Source organism: Mytilus edulis, chromosome 6 (genome assembly GCF_963676685.1).
Source record: "Mytilus edulis chromosome 6, xbMytEdul2.2, whole genome shotgun sequence".
Taxonomy (NCBI): Eukaryota; Metazoa; Mollusca; class Bivalvia; order Mytilida; family Mytilidae; genus Mytilus; species Mytilus edulis.
In genome coordinates, this window is record NC_092349.1 from 76,621,433 (window position 1) to 76,631,115 (window position 9,683).

A 9,683-nucleotide genomic window follows, 5' to 3' on the forward strand; every position below is an offset into this window, starting at 1 on the left:
GACATTTCACGGTATTCTACGCAACGGCACGTGGCTGGGTACGTACTATAAATTCCGAAACTATTACGATGTGTTTATTATTGCGAAAAATGCGACAGGGTTATTATCGCAATACTTTGAACTCGTATTGTGTTTTTGTTTGTTTGATTTAAACAGGATTTTTCTCAGTAGCGCAAACATAAAAACATTCTGAATTTAAAGTATTGCAGATAACATGAATATAAACGGAGAGATACAGAATAGTCCGAATCGCCACATTTTCTAAGCCGTTAATCATTTCTATTTAGGATTGTGTTGTTTTCTGCCCTTTGTTCAAGTAATTATCACTTTGACACATTCCCTATTTTCATTATCAATTCTAAAGTTAAATAAAGCAGCTAAATAGTTCGTACAAATTTTAACCACGAAGGTCTCATACTGGCAATGAATAGGTCTTTAGAAAAGCCATACCCTCGTCCATTATCTCCCCTGCATCGAATCACCTCTATGTCTGTCATCAAGTATCTCAACCAATGCACCGGTATTTTGTGCCATATCATTATCAAATTCCATCCAATTAATCGTAAGCATCACCTGTGGATTCTTCATGGTTGATAATATTATGTTTACAATGCACTATGGCAAGACTTAAACTACGTTAGGCCCTATAAGTATTGGGTATTTATACAGAAGGCTGATGACAAATTGTCGTGGATCGTAATATTCGGCATTTTATAGTGTTAAACAAAGTAAAAATCACTAAAATACTGAACTCCGAGGAAAATTCAAAACGGAAAGTCCCTAATCAAATGATAAAATCAAACGTTCAAACACATCAAACGAATGGATAACAACTGTCATATTCATGACTTAGTTTCAGACATTTTCTTTTTTAGAAAATGTTTGATTAAACATAGTTTTATAGCTAGCTTAACCTCTCACTTGTTTGACAATTGCATTAAATTCCATTATATTGACAACAATGTGTGTTTGTATTGCAATTCAATAGGAACACTCAAATCCAAACATACGAAATCACCTGAATAACAACTGTGTAGAAATTGGGAGATACATCATCAAAGGTATCTAAAATGAAATACCTAATTCCACCAAGGTCATCACCCTCAAACATTTAAATTAGTATGATTGCATAATAAACAGACAAACGATACGCAAGTCATATCAAGTGAAAATGTTAAAACCAAATAAACATGACAAATAGGTTGAAACGACATTTGCAATATTAAAAATACTTATGTAGCTTCTTAATTCATATTGAATTCTAAACTTTAGTCGTCTTAAAACAAAGATCGTATGATGATAAAATCTTACTAGGTGAGGTGTTCGTTTGAAGTTAAAGCTTAAGTATGAGTGAGGTATCGGTGATTATACTTGTGCTAGAGCACTTTCCTCGCCTTTGCTTCGTGCCATGACAGAAATCCTGTGCTATCAATACACAGATTGGCCATTATAAAAACACCCATTAATTAATACTATAGTATCAAACCCGATATACATTTTTTTCATTCAATTTTGAGTTCATGTTCAAAATTGTTGACAGTTAAATCGACTGTTTAAATCATCACTATGTGATCTTTTCGCCTTTGCCTCGTGCCATGATATACTGTCATCGTATACTAACAATACATACCATAAATATAACAGGGTCGTTATGAAAGCAACCATTAAGTAATACTACAGTAGCAATAGATATCAGAAGATGTGGTATGAGTGCCAATGAGACAACTCTCTATCCAATTCACAATATGTAAACGTAAATCATTATAGGTCAAAGTACGGTCTTCAACAAGGAGCCTTGTCTCACACCGAACAGCAAACTATTGCGTGCGCTAAAAAAATACGGGTGTAATACCATTCAAACAGGAAAAACAACGGTCTAATCCATATAAAAAAAACGAGTAACAAGAAAAAATTATAAAACATATCCACAAACGACAACCACGGAACATCAGGTTCTTTACTTAGGAAAGGTGCCAACAAATGCAGCAGGTTTAAACGTTTAAATAGGTACCAACCTTCGCTCCTACCTGAAACAATAGTGTAACATTACAACACAGAATGACACACTATAAGTTGTAAATTGAAATAGGTTTACCCAATCAAAAGGCATATTAACACAAACAAGTGAATATTCACTGAACGAATAAATTTGATCTATGACACAAAGCAAATACAACCGGATATAAATTTTATTTGCTTTTAATTTTGCGTTCCGGTCAAAAACTTTTGACAGTAAAATGTACGTTTTTAATAATCACTTGATGATTTTCATATTTTCGCCTTTGCCTCGTGCTATTACAGACATACATTATCTACTTTCATTACAGACCTTGACATATAGCAGGGACGTTATAAAAACACCCTTTAATTAATACTTTCCCGGATATAAAATTTTACTTCATTTTAATTTTGAGTTCAGGGTTTCAATTTCTGACAGTAAAGTTTTTTTAACTAAGATCTTTCAATTTTTCAATGTAATATTTTTTTGTTATAATTATAACAATTTTTTCAGTAATGTTTCTGTTGGTTTTTCGCTACATTTTGTGTAAGTCTCCATCAGCGAATTATCTCCCTACTATCTGTGATAGTCTTGGTTTCTTTGTTGTTCCGATATGTATCCAACTCGTTGTCCTACTTATTTTGCCTACAAACCATATAAAAATATTTGTTGTTATCTTAATACATTGTGAGATTCAGTAAAAACAGTTTTTCCTTTGATTTTGTCAGTTTTTATGGAACTTCCTCTTTTTGAATCTACCTCCTTTTAGTTCTACGTTTTGTAGAAAATATTAAAAATACCCCTGTTCAAACTGTTTCAACTCGTTCCTTTTTTCAATTTGAGGAGCTACCAGGTAACTTATTTATATTAAAAAATTAGGTAAATTGATTATACTTTTGAAGAAATTGAATAATTAAAAGTTGTTATACTATGTATAATTTTCTCATTGTTTCTACTTTTACAAAATATCATTGTACTTACCACAAAGACCACAGGTTAGGGGACAGTGTTCTTTCAATGCTGAATCAGAACAAACTCCAGCAAAACTACAGTTTACCAATGTACCATCTGTACATGGTGGTTTTGTTGCTTCAACTAATGTAAAAAAAGTAAAAGGGAGATTCACAACCAGTCAAAAGTAAGATCACAAAAATACTGAACTCCGAAGAAAATTCAATCGGAAAGTCCCTAATCACATTGCAAAAAAAAATGAAAAAACACATCAAACGAATGGACAACAACTGTCATATTCCTGACTTGGTATAGGCATTTTCAAATGTAGAAAATGGTGGATTAAACCTGGTTTTATAGCGCTAAACCTCACACTTTTACAACAGTCTCATCAAATTCCGTTATATTTACAACGATGCGTGAACAAAACAGACGTAATTAATTAAATAGTCAAAATATGGGTACAGCAGTCGTCACTGTGTAACAATCTTAAAACAAACAATTTTACAAAAAAGCACACAAGCATCTATCAAATTAAAACGAGACTTAAGTACTGCGAATATCTTTAACGTTGAAGATACAATGATGAATAATTGTGGGCGAACTGCTTATTTATCGCTTACGATAATTACTAAATATAGCTTCATTTGCATGATATACATGGGAATGAGCGCGTTTGAGTTTGGTTACAGGCTTGTAACCTGTTTGAAAATATGGACTGTATTTGTTTATTGTTGTCTTTCCTTGTTTTTACGTTTGTTAGATTGTTGGAGTCGAAAGATGACTATTGTTTTGGTCTGTAGCCCTCAACTGTTCATGAATTTAGTCCAAATTGGTTATTGTTCTTAATATTATCTGAAAAGTCTAGACAGTAAATTGTTGGGTCAGTTCAATACCTTAACCAATATTCAGACTTTTTCACTGCAGTAAATTCAAAAACGTTCAATGATTTCTTTTGCAGTCAATTGTCATTTATCTATATTTTGATGATTTTTTGACATAAAAGGCAACAGTAGTATACCGCTGTTCAAAACTTCTAAATCGATGGACAAAAAACAAATCTGGGTAACAAACTAAAACTGAGGGAAACGCATTTAATTTTCAATCACTTTTTAATTGTGACGTTAATTATTTTTTTAATTGTGATGTCAAAGGCTACGGGAACTTGTGTGATTACGTGTAATGGCGCACATATTTACTTACAAGTGTAAATAAATGTGTCAGCATGGTGGTGATGTGTACAGGTAAATAACAGCTACTGAACTGTCTGAACATAAATTGTACATTTCTTGATTGACTTCTAGCAAATTGTCTGAACTGTTCAGAATGAACCGTAGTAAATAAGTCTGACAATTGATTAAAAACGAAACAATGCCTAACTATTTAATGTTCAGTCTTTGGGCTGTTTCAGATCAAATTTTTTCTAATATTGACTGGCAAGTATTTTTTTAACGTTTGCTGTAATTCTTGTATGTGTTATCCTTTACTTTTAAACGAAGATAATGTTACATATTTATATTAAAATGTTGCACAATTAAAGTTATTAAAGTCAACACTTAATAAATCCTTTGTAATACAATGCAAATAGGTAATTTATGAAGTCGAAATCTTTATGATTAATTGTGTCTGCTACATTATTCCTCGAAACGTTAATATATATTTTAATTAACCGCCTTTGAAGTTTCCATTATGTAGATATAACCAATTTTAATATAAATAATTAATCTTCTTGAATTATAAGGAATCAGATAATAACTATTATTGGGTAATTGTTGTCTGCATGTGTTTCGGTTTTATCAGAACACAACTTTTACAACAGTATCTTAACCATTTTACTGAATGATGAGTTTGACGCATAAACGTTATTGATAGAAAATATACCAGATAAGTAAGTTTAGAAAAGCAAGTCTTAATTAATGAAATTGCCTTACCACATAGACCACAGGTAAGTGGGCAAAATGTTCTCAGATCGAAATGTAAGCACACAGTATGATATTCATAATGTACTGCTGTACTATCCTCACAAATTGGGGGTGCTGAAAGTATAAGTCATATATATAACCCTTTTACTAGATTGCCTCTGTCTTACGGAACAAAGGAGACGGACGATCAATTATTATTGCGAACAGAAGGAGGGGGGTTAAGATCAATTTGCGGGATGATTTTACATTTTCATTTGTTGCTAAGCATGCGTATTTTTTTCTGTGGTCTGCCACACGAATTTTTTTCCCTTCACTTTTACACACAGATGGTTCCTGAATTTATGTCGTAGAATATTCATTTTTGGATCCTGTCTTATGCAAGGCTATTTATTGTGAGCTCTAACCTGGGCCGAATATTTATGTTCAACTTACTCCTTCCATCCCACCCCTAACACCCCCGAAAATCAAATTGTCGTCATCTAAAAATGTAGGGAGTCTTCAATTAATATTAACAAAAAAGGGGTTTCGGTTTCATTTGTCATAAAAACTACTTACAGCAGATACCACATGTTAAAGGACAATATCCTCTCAAATGATGAATATAACAGACATGTTGATCTTTACAATTAACCATATCATTATCCTGGCAGATTGTGCCTGAAACATTATATCAAGTATGTATTCAAAACGGTATAAATAATCTAAGAGATAACTTAATTATATAAAATAAAATTGTTAGGACAGTAATCTGGAGTCTTTCTACTTTCGAGTTTATAATTGATATGATTCGTGTTTAAATAAAATGCAAATATAGGCGGGAAATGCAAAATAATTAACGAAATTCCACATGTTCATTAGTTGTTTACATAATATGACCTACGAGGAAAACGTAAATTATATACTGTTAGTTTATAATATAAATTATGGTAGATGAGTTATTTACGTTTCTCTATATTCACAAACATATGATGTTAGGAGTCGTTCAATACATAAGGCCGAAATATTATTCTTGGTTAAAAGATACTCATTTTGAGTGTCGAGTTACCATTCACTCAATATTGAGAGTGTTGAAAACGTGAACGACGTATTTCCGTTTGTCCCACCCGTTATGAGAACATAAACGTATTTAAAATGTCACAAAGAGGAATATGAAATAATGAATTAAATAGCAGACCAGCCGACTATATCAAAGAACGGTAAACATGTCGCTAGTGAGTTGAGACACACAGACACAAAAGACACATTTCATCGTCATTTGTCGATTGTTGCTGTGTTGCATGTTTGTTTTTCGATCATTTTTTTTTTACATTAATCAGTTTTCTCGTTCTAATTGATTTACATTTGTCATTTCCAGGCCTTTTACAGCTGATAATTCGGTATGGGCTTTGGTCATTGTTGAAGGCCGTACGATGACCTACAGTTGTTTAACTTCTGTGTCATTTGGTCTCTATTGGAGGGTTGTCCCATGGGCATTCATACCACATGTTCGTTTTACATTGTGACAATGAAAGAACGAAGAAATGGCCGAACGGCCGGATATATCGACTCTTCGAGACATGGAATATACACTTTATAAATTCTCCTCAAAATCGATTGAAATAGTGCTATGAGAGTTTACTTAACTGTTTGTGTTGGAAGAGATATGTTGAAAAGGTGAACTGTTTGCTGTAAGTAATGGTGCATTGGTTGTTGTTGAAGGAATAGTTGTTGTTGATGGGATCGTTGTTGTTGATGGGATCGCTGTTGTTAAAGAGACCGTTGTTGTTGAAGGAACAATTGTCGTTGATAGTACAGTTGTCGTTGATAGTACAGTTGTCGTTGATTCCACGGTTGTCGGTGTTTTTGTCTGTCCTACCATTGCTGTGAATGTATTACTCATTTATTTCGTAATGAAACACTTCGTTTATTATACTTTTATAAGGTAATCAATTGTAAGACTATTATAGAAAAAATACATGTGTAGCTAGTTATAAATACATTCCATTTGCACATAATACAGAAAGTGAGAAAAAAAGAAAGTGAGATACGTTTAAAATTTACAAAAATATTGTGATCGTACAAATTGTAAATTGACATTATGATCAAAATTAATGCAATCCTATTGTGTTTTTTTTTCATTTTGTTGTCGAAAACATTATTTCAATAAAGTTTTATTGTGAAATATAGTCTCCTTGTTGATTTATTGATACGAATAGTGCGTAATAACATTAACGGTACCAATTTTCCTGCACCATTGGCGCATTTCGACAATACATGTCTCTTAAGTGATGCTCGTGGCCAAAATACTGAAGTTAGCAGTTTCTAATCTTTGTAATTTGATATGCATGTATTAACTTGTTTTTATTGTGCATATTTAAGGTAACCGAGTCATATTTTACTAACAACAATAAGTACAATACATACGACCCAGGGTAATTGTTTGTCCTCTAAGTGTTTCTCCCTGGAAGTTTTTTACTCCCCATAACCAGTAGTTAATAATATATTTTTCTCCTGGTTTTGTTTTAACAGGAAAGGTCCATTCCCAATTATGACCTAAATTGGATCAATAAATGCACAATGTGTTTACAATCAATTTGCAACAACATAACAAAATGTAAGTGGGATATGCATAAAAATAGCTTATAGTTTTAAATTTGATGGAGAGAATTCATATAGTTTCATTTTTACTCCCTAATGTTATGAATAACCACATGTTAAAAAACATGTTTCTAAACTTGTTTATCTAAACCTAGCACAGACCACAAGGACCTACTCATATAACAAACACATACTAACCTCTCTCGTGACCGATCCGCCGTTTCGATCGTGAATAATGAAAGACGCGCGTAAATCATAACATTATCGATTATCTTTTGTCTACTTTTGCATTTTATTTTTTTTTCATTTCCTGATTATTTTTAATAAAGATAGTGTCAATAGATATAAAAAAAAAGATGCTGCCAATTTGTTGTAAAGATAATAGTTGTACAACTAAGATATACTGACCTAAGCACAAACTAATACATGTAGCTAAGCCAATATTTCAAAGTCAATAAACCATAACTGAGGGGGCAGGGACAAATCCTTCCCATGAAAATTGGATGTGAATAGGCTTATACAACTGCATACCAAATATCATTGACCTACCACGTATTGTTCACCATAAATAGAAATAGGCAAAATAAACCTTGTTCAAATTTCATGCGTTATGTATATTATTCATAATTAAGAAACAACAAGGAGTCAACAGTGATCAATGGTTCTTTAACTTTCGTTTAATGCAAAAATTCTGCACATTTGAGAAATTATAGCTTTTCATTGGGATTTTTTATATTAAAAAAACTACTTTCTTTTTCTGCGTGACTTGATTCAAACTAGTGTTGGTTACTAGGTGAGTTTCAAATAGATTAAAGAGACGTAACAGTTCGGATAATGATTAAATGGTCGTTACTTTTCTGACATTCACTGATAACAACAAGTGAAATCAGCAGATAACTGACAATAACTTGGCATTCGTCGGAAACTAGATAATGAATAAGAATACATTTTAAAAAAAAGCAAACTTAATCGACTGCTTAATGATTGTCAGAAATTAAAGGATCAAGATAATAGGTTAATTTCAAGATAGGATGACAATTCAATAGACGGACGAAGTTTTATCATAAATAATTTTACATGTGCTTTTCTATGTTGTGATGTTATACTATTGTTTCAGAAAAAAGGAGAAGGTTTGGTACCATTAAAACGTTTAATCCTGCTGCAAATGTTTGCACCTGTCCGATGATACTGATGTACAGTAGTTGTCGTTTGTTTATGTAACTTATACGTGTTTCTCGTTTCTCGATTTTTATATAGATTAGACCGTTGGTTTTCCCGATTAAATGGTTTTACACTAGTTATTTTGGGGTCCTTTATAGCTTGTTGTTCAGTGCCAAGTCTCCGTGTTGAAGGCCGCACATTGACCTGTAATGGTTTACTCTTATAAATTGTTATTTTGGTGGAGAGTTATGTCATTGGCACTCACACCACATCTTCCTATATCTATGAAACGATTTAAATATTTTCAGTTTATACTTATACCCGGTTGGATATCATATTGATTGAAGTGTCTTGAATAATCTCCTCTGAGTATACCAGGTAGTGGTTTGTTGATGTTGAAATGTACTGCAAATCTCTGATATCCATGATCTGAATGTAGACGATAAGCATGACAATATTATCAAATGCAAATATTCTTGTTATTTGATTGACATAATATCATCTTGTGGGAATACAGTTATTCAAAGAAGAGATTTCACATAGACTTGAAAATATGATATCTATATCAAATTGATAAATCAATAATTAGAGTTACGCTATCAATCAAGAATTCTCAATTGAATCATATATCCGACATGTCCACTTTCAATCTAACATTATGACTGGTATCTGTATATTTCCCTTTTTTTTAATTTGCTGCTGGATTTGTCTTTGGAACCGATATACCAGTAATTGAAACAAAAATATTGACCAATAGAACAAACCACATCACGAAAATAAATGCACACACAACAAAAACAAACAAATGGTGTAGATAGCACTCAAATTCTTTATGTGTTTGTCTCAAGTCTAGTGTTTGTCATTCAATTGTTGTCGCACGTTGTTGTCTGCCATAATTTAAAGCATAAATATTACTGTTGGTTTTCTCTTATGAATTGTTTCACATTTTGTCACTTTTAAAGCTGACTATACGGTATGAGTTTTGCTCTTAGGTGTATACCGTACGATGAACTATTTCAAAACGCTGTTGACACAAAGATATGTCTCGCCTATCGGCATAAAATTCAGAAATA

General features: G+C 32.4%; 2 long non-coding RNA genes across 2 annotated transcripts; both read right to left on the reverse strand.

Moving 5' to 3' along the window:
- Positions 1 to 2,976: 2,976 nt before the first annotated feature.
- Positions 2,977 to 5,529, reverse strand: LOC139526819 (uncharacterized). Its single transcript, XR_011665188.1, has 3 exons — positions 5,428 to 5,529; positions 4,882 to 4,986; positions 2,977 to 3,094 (listed from the first exon to the last, which is right to left on the reverse strand). It is a non-coding gene; the product is annotated as an uncharacterized lncRNA (long non-coding RNA).
- A 973-nt stretch (positions 5,530 to 6,502) lies between these two features.
- On the reverse strand, positions 6,503 to 8,980 carry LOC139526820 (uncharacterized). Its single transcript, XR_011665189.1, has 3 exons — positions 8,932 to 8,980; positions 7,276 to 7,404; positions 6,503 to 6,732 (listed from the first exon to the last, which is right to left on the reverse strand). It is a non-coding gene; the product is annotated as an uncharacterized lncRNA (long non-coding RNA).
- Between the last annotated feature and the right edge of the window lie 703 nt (positions 8,981 to 9,683).